The sequence below is a fragment of the Pseudopodoces humilis genome, chromosome 1 (assembly GCF_049639895.1).
Source record: "Pseudopodoces humilis isolate 2021_Gansu_Grassland_sample_001 chromosome 1, ASM4963989v1, whole genome shotgun sequence".
NCBI lineage: Eukaryota > Metazoa > Chordata > Aves > Passeriformes > Paridae > Pseudopodoces > Pseudopodoces humilis.
In genome coordinates this window covers 91,472,224-91,486,235 of record NC_142200.1, presented here as the reverse complement: position 1 = coordinate 91,486,235, position 14,012 = coordinate 91,472,224, and the positions used below count along the sequence as shown (strand labels likewise).

Sequence of the window (14,012 nt, the reverse complement as noted above, 5' to 3'; positions counted from 1 at the left end):
AGCTGCAAAGAAAAGAGCCCCCAGTAGTCTAATAGCAGTGGGACTGCAAACAGATTTGTGTAATTTCACAAAGTATACAAGCTATAAATATTATGTTTATTCTAAAGAAGAAATGTGAAATGCAGTCAGCAGATATAAAGTGTTTATTTTCTCACTGTCACATGTGTTTCTTCATCCTTTTGTGACCTCAGTGTGATAATATCTAAATAGTTTGCTCTAAAGCACAAGACATGCTGTGTGAAAAGGCAGGAACAGGAGCACTCCCACCACACCAGGATCTTCACTGGTTGATCATCTCTTACTACTTATGATTAAGCAATAAGGAGAGAGGTACAGGGTACTTCCTGGGGATTAATAACTGATAGGGAGGAGTTAATGGCCTGAGGTGCAGCTGAGGGCCATTAACCCCAGCTGGTCATCAATCCTCATTAAAAACCTCTGCAACGCAGTTCACCAAACGCGGTGAAGGGCAAACCAATGTTTTAAGCACCTTTGTGATTCCCCTCTCTGTTGTGTCCTTAAATTAGTTCTGATTTAATTTTTGTTACTTTCTGGGGTAGACGGTGCTTGTCTTACTGCAGCAGAAGTTCTAGTCAGCTATGGGTTTATCTCACCAGTAGCTGTGTTAAAACTGTAGAGTTCAGACCTTTACGTGTAAGTGAGAGTACTCACTACTATAGCAGCAGAATAAGGGCTGTTTTAGAAACTCCAGTATTCACATGAAAAAGAAGGTAAGAAATAAATTTCAGAAAAGATTGGTTTGTAAAATCCAAATTTGTTTTTTAATAGCGTAGTACAACCTGTTCTATTACAACAATGGTAGTGTTTAAGGAAAGGGCCCATGTTCTTCCAGTTTTGAAGTTGTTAAACTTTATTTTACTGTGTTTCAAAAAATTGCTCTGTTTGTTTTTGTAGTATTTGATACATAACCCACCTCCTAATTCTGAAGAAAAAGCCAAGTATTGCAAATACATTTCATATTGGATGATATGCATTAGAATATGTGTCTTTTATGATGGATTTGGGGTTTCCTTAGGTTTTGGAATGCATACAATTCAGTGTTATGCTGGATATTTCTAGGAAGTTAATCTTGTAAGGCAGGCCAATTGTTAGCACGGTATTTAGAATATAGAGATTTTGTAGTTATGCTATTGGTCTTACTTATTCCAAATTAAGATTGTAGTAATAAAATATGAAACTGTGACAGGATTCCTGAGTGTGTTTTTGGAAACCAATGAAATCCTGGAGTCTCTTTTACAGGCTTTAGGCCTTCTTCTCGTGGTAGCAATAACCTGGGTAATATTGGAGAGCTCAGTTGGCCTAACTCAGGGGGAGGTGATTGTCTGTGTTCATTGTAGATGTCTATCTGAAAATCACTAGAAAGGTCTCTGCAACCCTTAAAATTTTGTGCAGATACTATCAAATGTGATTGATATACTTTTTGGGACTAGAGGCAGATAATGGAATGAAAGGCTATAATTGGAAACATTGCGAAATCAATGAAGGGAGTTTTTTTTGTTTGTTTTTTTGTTTGGGTCTTTTTTTTTTTTTTAATTTTACCATAGTGAGAGCAGAATTAGTCTTTGGCCTTCATTTAGAAGTGTGTGATCTTGCCCTATGGCTGCTGATGAACGCTGTACCCTGTGCATGGGCTTACAAAATCAGAAGCCCTCTTCTTCTAGATCTACACAAACACCTGAGAGGTAAGTGACCTGAATGTTTGTAAGTGGGAGAGCACAGGGCACTCCAGTTGAAGAAGTACTGTTTGTGTTATATCCTTTCCTGATGCTGTAGAAAATCAAACAAGTCCCCCTTTGCAGAGAGTGGGAAACCGATAAAGAATGCTGCTGGGTTCCACCACCTCAAAAAACTTATCTGAGTCTGACATAGGGAAAGGGATCTGTGCTGTTTCTGTGTATCACCAGGAACTTGGATATGCAAGTAGTGGGAGCTGTACAGGACAGACTTGGATCAAAGCAGCAGTTCTTTGAATGTAGTTATGAAAGGCATGTCTCAATACAGCCTTGTCTTTTATTCAAAACACTCAAGGCAAATATGTATGGTGACTGCAGTAGCCCTATTTCCCCTTCCTGGTTTAGAAAGACATACCTTCCTGTGTTACAGGACTTCACTGTCACTATTCATCTGAATGGAGATAGGTATTCGCAGGCTTATTTGCAGAATCATCTTCCTGAAATGGATACAGAGTGATAGAGACTCCTATTCCATTGAAAGGTTGAAAAACCTTACTTGGATCCTTATGTTCTGCATTATAACAGCTGAAGAGAAAATCTTCTACGTTAACTCTGCATCTGGGACTTGAGGAGGATTCTTAACCAGTTCAAGAGTATTTTGAAAGGAGTTTCAGAAGAAAAAGAAGTTCTGTAAAAAGTTTAAAAAGAAGCTTTTATCTTGTACAGTCAAAAGTAGTTCACTGTGTACAGTTTTTCTTATGGGGGGCTTCTGAATGCTATTTTACTGTATGGGATGATTTGAACTTCCTTACTAATTTTGAAGTTTCATATCATATCAGATACCTCTGCCAGAACACCAGTCTCTTCTCCTATAATGTGTTCTTATGACTGCAAGTCTTACAGTGGCTTGTATTTTCAATTCCAGGTATCAAGAACAGCATCTCGTTTATAGAGCCTGTGAGTACTGAAACCAGCAAACTTGCTTTTAGTGTACATTTTGAGACTAGCTTACTCTGTAGCTCTTTTTGCACAAATAGGTTTCCTGTGTGAGGCAAAATATCTGCGTTTCTGTGACTTTTGCAAACCATATAAAATCTGCTGCTTTTCATGTTCCAAATGCTGTTAAATGCTCTCCTGCTGGTTTCCGTTTTAAGGGGCAAAGAGTAAAACTTAAAAAAATACAGGCTCTAGGATGTGCATTGGTGGTCCATTCCTCCATGCATGTTTCATATGAAGAACATCCTTGCTTGTTCTCTAGATGCTGTGGAGAAGGCACTATCTGTTGAAGGGAGCCAAGTGTGGCACTTTATTGCGCTGGGAGTCATGATTGCTCAGCTGTGAGATTGCTTCCTGGAAATCTGTAGTGGAGAATCAAGCACAGTGCAGCAGCAGCCACATATGAATGTGGTGAGTGAATAGCTGTGTTTGTGCCTGGGGAATAGCTGAGGAACTTAGGGAACAGTGGTGTCCTTTTGAGCATGACTGGCCAGTTGAGGACATACCAGTTAAATTGCTCTGAGAACCCAGCTGACAGATGTTAGTGTGGGTAAGGGTAAATAATACAAGTTGGAGGTGGAAGGTTTCAAGGAGGAAGCAAACAAAGACACATCAGAAATATCCAAACATAGTGGTCTACAAAGAATTAAATCCCTTTTCTCTAAGTGCCTTGGCATTTCTGTCCAAGTCAGAAAGTCACGTGAAAGAGTACCTCATGCTTTTTCTTTACTTATCGTTTATTAGTCCATTTTCTATGGCCACTTTCCCTGGTTTGATGTGACAAGTCTATAGCCTTTGGCCCTTTTTGTATTCTTCAAAAAGGCCTTCACCTCAGTTGATGTCTAAGCAATTTATTTATGACTCTAGAGTGATATTTTTTTTTTTTCCTTTTGGTGAATGCCAGTGACCATGCTGTAAAATCTTTTTAAGGCCAAGATATTAATGTTTTTGTGTTGCTATTCAGTTTTTACAATGGCTACTCACCCACTCATCTTTTTTCTCTTTTTCCTCCTAGATCTCTGGCTTGAAAGAGAGTGTTTTTCTTGGCTCATGGCTTAACACCTTCTGTGTTTTCCTGATCAACTGACCTTGCATGTTTATTTTAAGTATGAAGTTTCAGTGTTTTTATATTCATCCTGTTTCAGACTGATCATGGACTTGCTGCAAAGCTTTTAAAAAAACCAGAAATGTTTATTCTTTCTACACCTTGCCTCCACATATGAAACGGATGTGCTGAGCCTTCTGTCTTGTGTATCTTCTCCTGTATAGTATAGGTTTTTCTGCCTTTGTCTTCATGCTGAGTAAGTCTTGCCCTTCAGATTCTCAGTATAAAATGTTGACATTGTTATGGATTTCTACTATGTGATTATGGAGTGGTTTATTTTTATTTTTATTTCTCAACTGTAACTTTCAAGACAGGAGAGGTTAAAGAATTTTGGTGGGATAGTGGTACACTTGTGCTGCTTTGGCGCTGCTATGCAGGAACTCTGGCTTCAGTGCTTAGAAACTGAAACTAGATTTATGCTTATTGTGATGAGAATCCAAATCAATGTCTTTTTCTAGCTAAGAGTTTGAGCATGATATTTCAGTGGCCTAGACAATATAATTACTTGCAATAGTAGGAATCAGCTCTCTTTGAATGTATGTGGTTCTGCTATACTTTGCATAGTTGTAAAACTATTTTTATATCCCATCAAGTCAAAATATTCTTCAGAAGTTAGAAGGATTCCCCATGCTTCCAGCTTTCACAATAAGGTGTTGCGTTGAGCGCCTTAGTAAGAATATGATTAATGGTTGAAACATGCTGGATTTCTTATAATCCCCAAGTAACTGTTGAATGTTGTTCTTGTTGTTCCTTGTTTCACAGCTGTGTGAAATAACCAGTTTTGTACCTGAAAGCTTTGGCTGGAGCTTAGTTGAACGGAGCATTTGAAGCTCAGCTCCATCCTTTGTTATTTTTTGGAAAACTTTTCCTGTTAGCAAAAGTTTGTTTCTGTCTCTCTTCTAATCAACCTAGTGCATCAATGTCCAGAAAATGACACACTGAGCCAAGGTGCTGCGGAGTGTGGACAAATATTTAGAGATAAACAGAAGAAACTGGATATGTTCAGAGGAATGTTACCTTCTTAAGCCAGGAATGTTTTCTTTGTAACATTTTTAGAGCAGTGGGATTTCCGTTCGGCAGAATCTGAGATAGGATTGATGTGAACTCTCATGGTGTTAAGGTCAGAATTTTCTACTTCTTAGTTCTGCCTTCGAGCTGAGTATCTTGAAAGCCTTGCATCATCAGTCTTGTGGCACTCTGCTTGTCAGGATTCCAGATCGTGCCACTGTGCAGCTAACCTGCTAAGCAGGCTCTCTTGGGAATGGCAAGTTTTGTAGAGCTGTTGGATTGGATAGCTCAACTAGAATTCCATGCTTTATGCTCCCATGCCAGGAACCAGATGAGATTGGGTTTCACATAGGTTTGGCCTTGTCTCTATAGAAGGGACCTTGGAGATCTCAGAGGCAGGATTTAAGGAATGGCAAACCTGGGAAGAGTTTCCAAGGTCAGTGATTCTGGGACAGTATGCATAATGATGCTGATTGAAAGCTGTAGGTATGGGGAGCCTATGTATCTGAGCAAGAAAACTGAGAAAATCACTCAATATAGTAGCAGATATTTAAGGAGGAGAAGAAAAGTTAGCAAGGCTTAATTTCACTGAGATTCTGGACTGCAGAAGGTCTTCCCTGGGCAATATGACTGGGTCTCTCTTTATATTTCTGGTTTGTATAGAGGCTAATACTTCCATATTTTAGTATCACTTGTCCTGAGTCTGGCATTTCCTGTCAGTAAGAAGCCCTGCTTTTCTCTAGCTTTAGATGAGACCCAATGTCTAAATGTTGCACATAAAACAATTCCCACCCCCACCAAGTTTCTGTAGAGATTCTGACTTTGCAGAAATTCTTTCTTGATGCTTTTGTGGCACTTAAGGTATAATTTTACTATTTCTTTGACATGTAACTGGAGAACGCATCTGATACGTATGGTAGAAAATTTCAGTAGATACCTATGGGATAAGATTACTGTGATGCATTTTAAATGATTACAGCTGTTGGAGGTGGGGGTATTTCCTGTTGAGAGAAGTGGGAAAAACTTCTTGGCATGATTGAATGGTAGGTTTAGGAAAAGTTGTATTTTATTTTTTTTAATCAAACTTGCAGAAGGGAGACAGGACTGCTGCATGTATTGCAGCATGTAGCTTCAAAAAGGAAAAAAAATAGTCTCATTGCCGTTTCTGGGGGCTAAGGGAGTAAACGACCTTCAGCTTTATGCAAATGGAAGGATTGCAGTTTGTAAATGATGATAACCATTTAAAAACAAAAGTAATCCCACTTCTCTGTTTTTGGCAAATGCCTTGTAGTATGCAAAAGGTACTTGGTACTTTAAGGCACACAATCCTGTGTACATTGAAAACATATTTAAGCACTAAAATATTTCATATAAATTTGAAGACTTCATTTGTGTGTACCCCAGCATAAATCAGGAGTCTGTACAAAGACAGGGGAGTTACTGTCACATGCAACTAGCGTGAACTCATAATAAGCTCCAAAATATTGTAGATATTAGAAGGCACTAATATATATTGTTGATTATAATTCCAGTCACTGGTTATAAACCTCATGAAATGAATTGCCTCATTTATAATGCATACCATGGGACAACATCTAATTCAGTGACAAGCATGGAGTCTAGCAAAGATTCAATAGAAATATCTGCTTAAATGACCATGTTCTCACCTAATTACATATATTTTCTAAAGCTGTTATTTAATATACCTGTTATTATTATTATTAAATTGAATTTCACACCTTTAAAAATTCTGATGAATAAATGTCCTTTTCTCTGTGAGATGCAAGGTTAGTGTTTATTTTAAATTGTGACTTTATGTGAGAAAGATAAGAAAATCAGCATATGCTGCTATCGCTCCTCACTTTTGAAATAACAAGGTGAGGGCTATCCTTGAAAAGTAATTGATATTCCTGTACAGGTCGAAACTGATATACAAACAGATAAACAGAATCCTTCCAGTCTGTGCTTTAGCTGAAAATGCCATACCAATGGTTCTCTTACATGGCCTTCAGTTTCAGGCCAGACCTTTGACCTTTTGGGCCATTCTGCTGGTTTCCTCTGGCCATTTCAGATGCCCTGGGCCTATGTAATTTTAGCTGCATAAGAAGACTACAAAACTGCTGAAGTGATGCTGTCTAAGTTAGTGTTGTGCAATGGGTTGACCTTGGCTTGACACCAGGTACCTGCCAAGCTGCTCCATCACTCCCCTTCGCAGCAGAACAGAGAGGAGACAATAGGATGAACCCTCGTAGGTCAAGGTAAAGGCATTTTAATAAAGAAAAAGTGAAGACTGTGCATGTGCAAGAAAGGGTTGAAAAAAACCCAGACCAAATTATTTTATTCTCTACTTCCCATCAGCAAGTGATGTTCTGTCACTTCCCAGGAAGCAGTTGCTCTGAAAGGAAAATGCTGTAAATAATAAATATTCCCTTGCCATTTCCTCGCCTTTTAATTTAGCTTTTATATCTGAGCTGACCTCATATGGCATGGAATATCCCTGTGGTCAGTTTAGGTCAGCTGTCCTGGCTGTGTCCCCCCCGCAAGATACCTCCCACATCCAGCCTACTGGTGAATTTTAGGGAGACGGCATTGATGCTGTGCCAGCCCTGCTCAGCAGAGCCAAAATATGAGGGTATCAGCAGCACCTTTCCAGCAACCAATCCAGAGTACAGCTCTGTGAGGGCTGCTGTGGGGAGAATTAACTCCATCTCAGCCAGACCCAGTGCACACTGCCTTCTAAATGATCCTATGAATAGGCATAGGGAAAAGGGCTCAATTGCGTGTAATTATTTTGGCCTTAAAATGTCACCTTTACCTTGGATAACAGGTAGTTAAAATTCCACTGCTTATTTACATGAGCATGTAACAAGTCTGCAGTTTAGTGGAGGAACTTGCAATGAAATCTGTTTTTCACTGGTTGTGGCTAGTTAGAAAGCATCAGGAATGCTTCAATGTCGTTGGGAGATAGGGCAGTGGTCATTACTGCATGAAGTAAAGGCTGTGAAAGCATAGTTCTGTGAAGTTTCATTCCTAGAATTCTGGAAACTAGTTCTGGTCTATAATACAACCAGATCTGGTGTAAAATTCCAGTGCCTGTGGTCTGGTATAAAATGGTGTATTTTTAATAATTTATTTTTATGTAATTTTGGTCATGGTTAATGGTAGTGGTAATGTGAGGTATCACTGTTCTGGCAAAAGCTTCAATACTAAACATAACCATGGTCGACTGAGCTGTGGGATTGAATTCCTGTTTCCAACTCCAGAGTGTTTGCTTTGTTCTAGTCTGTTTTACCCGTGGAAATTCATTACAAACAAAATGATTGTACTGGTGTTGCTCTGAAGGGGGCTGTTGAGATGCAACAAACCAATTGTGTATGACTTGGTGCAACAGGGAGGGAAATGCTTTTCCTAAATGAAAAGCTTGGAACTTGAAGAGAGATTGCTGAAACTTGTTCAGGTGGGGGAATCTTATATTATTGTCCTTGCAGAGTTGCTCATTGTGTAAGAATTGTGCAAATGTTTTGTCTTTTAATTGAGCAAATACTTTTATCCTTTGAGTTTTTCATACACAAACAGGAAGTTGTTGTTTTGGGCTCTTTTTGAGCAGCAGTTGTATTAAGACAAATAGTTCTTTTACTTAATCAGTTGTTTATCTTCTGTACTATTCTGGAATGCTCTCCCAAAGCCTTGAAATTCTGCACCTGCAGCAGGCTAATGCTGTAGTTACAGAACAGGTGCTGTGCCCTGAAAATATGGCCTTTGGGGGAGGTGTCAGACACAGCTTAATTTATCTGTGTTTCTGCACAAAGAGAAAGAGGAGGGTGATAGTTGCTGGAGAATCTCTCGTGTGTGGGATGGAGGCACCTATCTTCCACACTGATGTGAAGCTTTTGTGGGTTTGTTGCTTACCAGTGCTCAGATTTGGGATGGCATGGTGAGTTTGCTGAAGCTTGTCTGTCTTTTTGACTGTCACCTCCTGCTGCATATCCATCTGAGCACTAGTGGTACTGCCAGGGTATGCTGAGTGTACCGAGACTAGCCACAAGTTTTGGGACAAGGATGGAGTGTGCATGAATAGCCACAGGGCTCTGGGACAAGGATGGGGCTTGTTTCTGAGTGGGATGTGTGAATTAGTAGCACAGGTGAGCCTGAGCTTCTTGTGTCTCTTGTGCCTCAGTCCTCACTAGTGAGGTTTCACAGGCCTCTGTTCCTAAGGGAGGAGTACAAGAAGGACACTGAGCCCCATCAAAGGCAAAGACTGTGCAAGGGAGTACTTGGGAGAACTTGACCCATGCAAGACAATGGGACAAAACAGGCTGAATTCAAGACTGCTGAGAGAGCTGGTTCATGTCTGTACAAATGTGTGGTCTTTGAATAGTCATGGAGATCAGGGAAGAGCCCCAATTCCTGGTCAAAGCCGCATGTTGTACCTATCTCCAGGAAAGGTTAAAAGTGCGATACAGTGAACTGCAGGCTCCTCAGCCTATCTTCACTCTGTGGGAAAAGCATGGAGGGAGTCCTCTTGGAGCAAATATCCGCATAGATGTAGGAAGTATGTGAGAACCAATGTCATGGACTGCCTTGGAGGAAAATCACTTTCCTTGAGAGAACAGTCAGGAAATGGAAGAGATTGCTTGGAGGCCCTCCATTGCTGGAGGCTTTCAAGTCTCAACTGAATAAAACCCTGAGTAAGCTGCTTTGATTCTTGCTGACCTTTTTGAGTGATTGGTTGTATAACAGGCTTCTTGAGGCCCTTCTCACCTGAATGAGTCTGAGTCAATGGTTCTATAATGGACAAGGTGTCAGAGGTGGCAGATTAATCCTGTTGTGCTCTTTGTATGTTATGGCAGAGTGCATCACCAAAGCAGAGACGTTTACTTAATTACATAAAGATACAAGCCTGTTTGTCTGCATCCATGTTGCTTTTAAAGTAGTGGAATAACTCAAGTGCTAGGAAAAGAGCACTGCAGGTGATGAGGGGCTGATGAATACATCTTACTACAGGGTCTTTTTTTTTCCTAGTGTTTTAATTTTGTTATTTAAAGGCCATGACCCATTATGTTAGGGATATAGTTGCAAACAGAAAGTCAGCAGATAAATCTGTATGGGATTTTTAAATGGAGAGAATGACATTAGGGAACATATGATGTCCATTTGTGAGAGCTGGGAAGGAGGAAGACAAATCACAGATTTGTAACTTAGAAATTAATGCAGTCATGCAAAACTTCTGTTATGTGGACTCTGAGGATCTATCTACAGTCGAATTTTTATACTGTGATTGGCATTACACAGATGGGAAAGGAGGATAATATGGTGAGAGAAGTGTCAGGGCATGAAAGCATAGAAAAGTGTGCTAGTGGTTTTTCTGGTTTTGTGCTTTTCACAAATGCTGCTATTCATAGGTCATCTGAATGGAGGATTTACTTGACATTGCAGAAAATATTTTCTGCATTCAGTGTAGGAACATTCTCTGTAAGTCTATTCTAGCTGGTGGCAGTTTTGGACACAATGAAATGTTGATAATTTGATTGTTTACCTAGTATGAATCTTGCATGAGAAACATGGGGACTACAAAGCAGCTTTCCGTTTGCATTTGTCAGTGAGGATTCTGAAAAGGCTATTCATATTGGCCTACTAATGTGCAAAAAAAAAATTAATCCTTTTAAATTAGGATTTATGAATAATCTGGATTTCTGTGCAATGGATCTATTCACCAAGATACTTGAGGAGAGAGCCTTTTTTTCTTCATCTTTTTTCTTTTCCTCCTAGAAAGGTCTGTGTACTGCAGTCAGGCTCTGCATGTGGGAACTTAAATACATGATGGAGCAGGAAACAATGTGAATTTGGAATGAGTTGCGTTCCTCTGTTGGCCTCAATACTGTCAGAACAGTCTGTTTTCAGAGAACTTGCTCTTGCCCAGAAGCTTCTAACTCCAGAAGCTCTTTCAGGTAGTAAAGAGCAGTTAATTGCTTCCCAGTACTTGAGAGGAACAAACATTCTGACTATTTCACTGATCTATTTTCTTAATAGCAGCACAAGTATAGCAAGCTTAGGTGGCTGTGCTATGGGATGGAAAGAAGGGGCTTATGCACTGTAGGATTGATGGCTGCAGCTCTGAGGGAACTCACCTGTAATCTCTCCAAATTCACACACCTTTTGTGGAGTGGTGTCAGTGGGATAGCTGGAAGAGATACTAGTGTTGCCTGAAGAAGCACCTTTCTGTAAGAAAGCATGTGTTTGCAGGCAGAGGGAACTTTCTGGAACAGCAAATTAGTTCCACCTTTTTTCAAGAGAGGAGTAAAGAGAGTTCATGCAAGTCCTTATTCCGATTCTGTATCGGAACGCCAGTGCTGAGTTTCTTGGTAACACCGGTTTCTGAGGGTCATTAGGGTCCGTATCCCAAAGGCACCACACTAAAATAACCTGTGTTCTACCTTCCAGAGGGGTAGAGCAGGGGCTACAGAGGAAGTGACTAGTTTGTGGCAGTGCTGTGTGTGGGGTAAAAAAGGAAAACAAGCTTGGGCTCCTGTTTACTATCTTAACTCTCATATTTCTCTGAGGAGAAAAAATCAACAGTCTCATGCTATTTACTTAATTCTCTGGCAGAAAAGTTGTTTTGTAACAGTGTAGATGTTTCTCTGATGTGAAATTAAACTCGCTGACTTTGTGTGTTTTGATGTGTAGGTAGATTCTTCCTTCAGGCCTGAGCTGCACTGAAACATTTCCATATTGGAATGTGGATGTGATGTTGATGTTAGTAGCATAGTTGGTGGTGTGGTCAGGGCTGCATCGTCAGCACTTGAAATACCTTTGTGACAATGGTCACAAGGCCACAAGAGTGGCCTGATTAGCAAAACCAAGAGAGTATGTCTTTAACTTGTTTTTAAATTATTGGTATCAAAAGATTTTATTGTTGCATGCCATTTTGTTATTTAATAGGTATTAACTCAGCAGTGGGGGTGTAATTGTTCAACTCTGCATCTGAATAAATAACACTTAGTTTTCTGGTTATGGTGTTTGGAAGAATGTTCTTTTTAACACTGGCAATCCTTTGTGTCTCACTCTCCAGGTCTGTATCTACCAGTTTTGGGGAGGGGGAAGGAGGAGGGAAAAAATAGACAAGGTAATTATCTCCACTAATAGTCTGCCTGCTTGTACTTGATTGAAATGCAGGCTGGCTCTCCTGTATCACTGATTTTATTCCCAAAGAGAAGTTCCAGTTGTCTACAAAGCCAACACCTTTGGACAGGCACCATCTGGCCAGCTGCTTATTAACTCCCATGGTCCTGCTGATTCAACTGGTAAAGAGACCAGTCTCAGAGAAAGCAAACTAGAATGATGCTGCCAGGGGCCCCAGGATCTCTCTTCCCTAAAGAAAAATGAATTCCATGCAGCCTCCCTAGCGGGTACCGTGTAAAAATAATTAAAAGGGTACTGAGGAAAAACAGCTAATTAAAAAGACTAAACACTGAGTCCTCTTATCCTTGAGGTTGGCCAGGCTTTTCCTGTGGGGAGGCCAGAAGTCAATTGTGTCTTTATGCTGTCATTTCAGTTGCCCTGTTCTGAACCTGTGTGAATGCTCCTTTAAATCCAGGTACAAATCAGGGCACCATGGTTCGCTATGCACTCTCATACCCACGGGGTTTGCTGCCTGGCCATGCTGACTTGACACTCCCTGGTGACTTTACCAGAGGGTGGATTCCGTTGAGCTGAATTTTTAACAGTTTGATTTTATTTGTTTGTTTTTTTTAATGCAGTGATCCTGTGAGGGCAGACCCATAGGATGCCAGGGTGTGCAGGCTTGAAACCTGCTGTCCCACTGCTGCCATGAGTTTGAATGGAAGCATGAAAACAAGCATACCAGAATCTTTAAGAAAGATAATATGCTGTAAGGAAATCTAAAATTGCTGCTGGCTGGAAGAAGAATGTTCATTGGTGGGCCATTTAATCAGAGCACTCCACACAGAGAGCTTTAACTTCTGTTGAAAACTCTTTTATATGAAAAAAGGAAGACTTGGGTCTGTTGTTCTATGCTACACCCGTCACCATAGGGCTCTTACTAAATTTTTAAAGTGAAGGGTCATTGGCTTTAGGGAGGCATTAGAGGGTATTTGTAAATCCATAACTGATCAGATAGAAAATTTTCTGAGACACTTTCTCCAAAATCTTCTTAAAATCTACTAAAACAGGAAAAAAAAATCAATTATGTTTTTACTGAAATATCTTTCCAATTACTATAAAAGGTAGCATAAGAAGCTGTTACATGATAACTGCCTTAATCTGATTTAAAAAAAAGAGATATTTTTTCCATTATCCGTCGCTAGGTAGTTTCATTGCTAGGCACTATGGTCCAAAAATATTTTCTTTGTTTGAAGTTCTCTGACATAAATTCAAAATGAATCCTCAGATCTTTTCAAAACTGTAAGTCTGATGGAAAAACATATGTTCTTTGATTTCTACTCCAATGTTCAATTATTTTGAAGACTGGGGAAAAGAGTAAAATTAACCAGAAATGTCTGTCATCTTGTGAGAGTCAGGCCATATCACAGTGTATGGCCACACTTAAATCCTCCTATTGTTCTGTCATGGTATTGGAACTGTGCAGGACTTGTTTTCACCTGCTTGCACTTGGAAACTTGTTCTGAACGAAACAAACAAACAAAAAAAAGGCAACAGACTCGGGTACCTGCTTTTTTTCCTCCTGCTTTCATTCCCTTTTCTTTTTCCAGTGGGATTTCTATTTTTTGCCAAGCAAAACACACAGCAGAATTTCTGGCACTGTTTCTCCTGCTGGGGAATGAATGGTACAACTCATAATCACTAACATTGTGCACAGATGCTCAGAGAGATGATAGAAATGGAAAACTGACCATAAAGCAGCTGCATTTTGCTGTGATTCCCCTAATACAGGGTAATCAGAAGTTTTCTATTCTCAGTAATTAAACCAGGGAATATTACACAAAGAGAGCAATGGCTGAAATGAGTATCAGTAAGTTATCTGCAAAAAGGTGTGGGCATGTAAAATATTTTAGTCTGCAGGTTTGATTATTCTTTGTCTCATATGTGCAAAATCCTTTTTACCATCTGCAAAAAAAAAAAAGTATCAAATAAAGGTTGATAGAATTGGCTTAATCTTTAGCTTATGTCTTTAGCAGCTTCACTTTTACCATGTTTTACAATTGTGCTTGAGGACAAATGCTGGCCAGAAA

The 14,012-nt window shown here is 39.8% G+C and overlaps 1 long non-coding RNA gene across 2 annotated transcripts in view; it reads left to right on the top strand.

The window, feature by feature from the left end:
• The first annotated feature begins 471 nt into the window (after window positions 1–471).
• LOC148185169 (uncharacterized) overlaps window positions 472–14,012 on the top strand; it is a 40,807-nt gene continuing 27,266 nt past the window's right edge. The window contains exons 1-5 of one of the 2 annotated variants that reach the window (XR_015772999.1): window positions 472–731; window positions 1,566–1,703; window positions 2,620–2,651; window positions 2,953–3,101; window positions 3,706–3,796. This is a non-coding gene — a long non-coding RNA (uncharacterized LOC148185169). Of the gene's footprint in view, window positions 732–1,565; window positions 1,704–2,619; window positions 2,652–2,952; window positions 3,102–3,705; window positions 6,583–14,012 lie in introns of those variants that run through there. The other variant, XR_015772997.1, reaches the window with a different exon arrangement.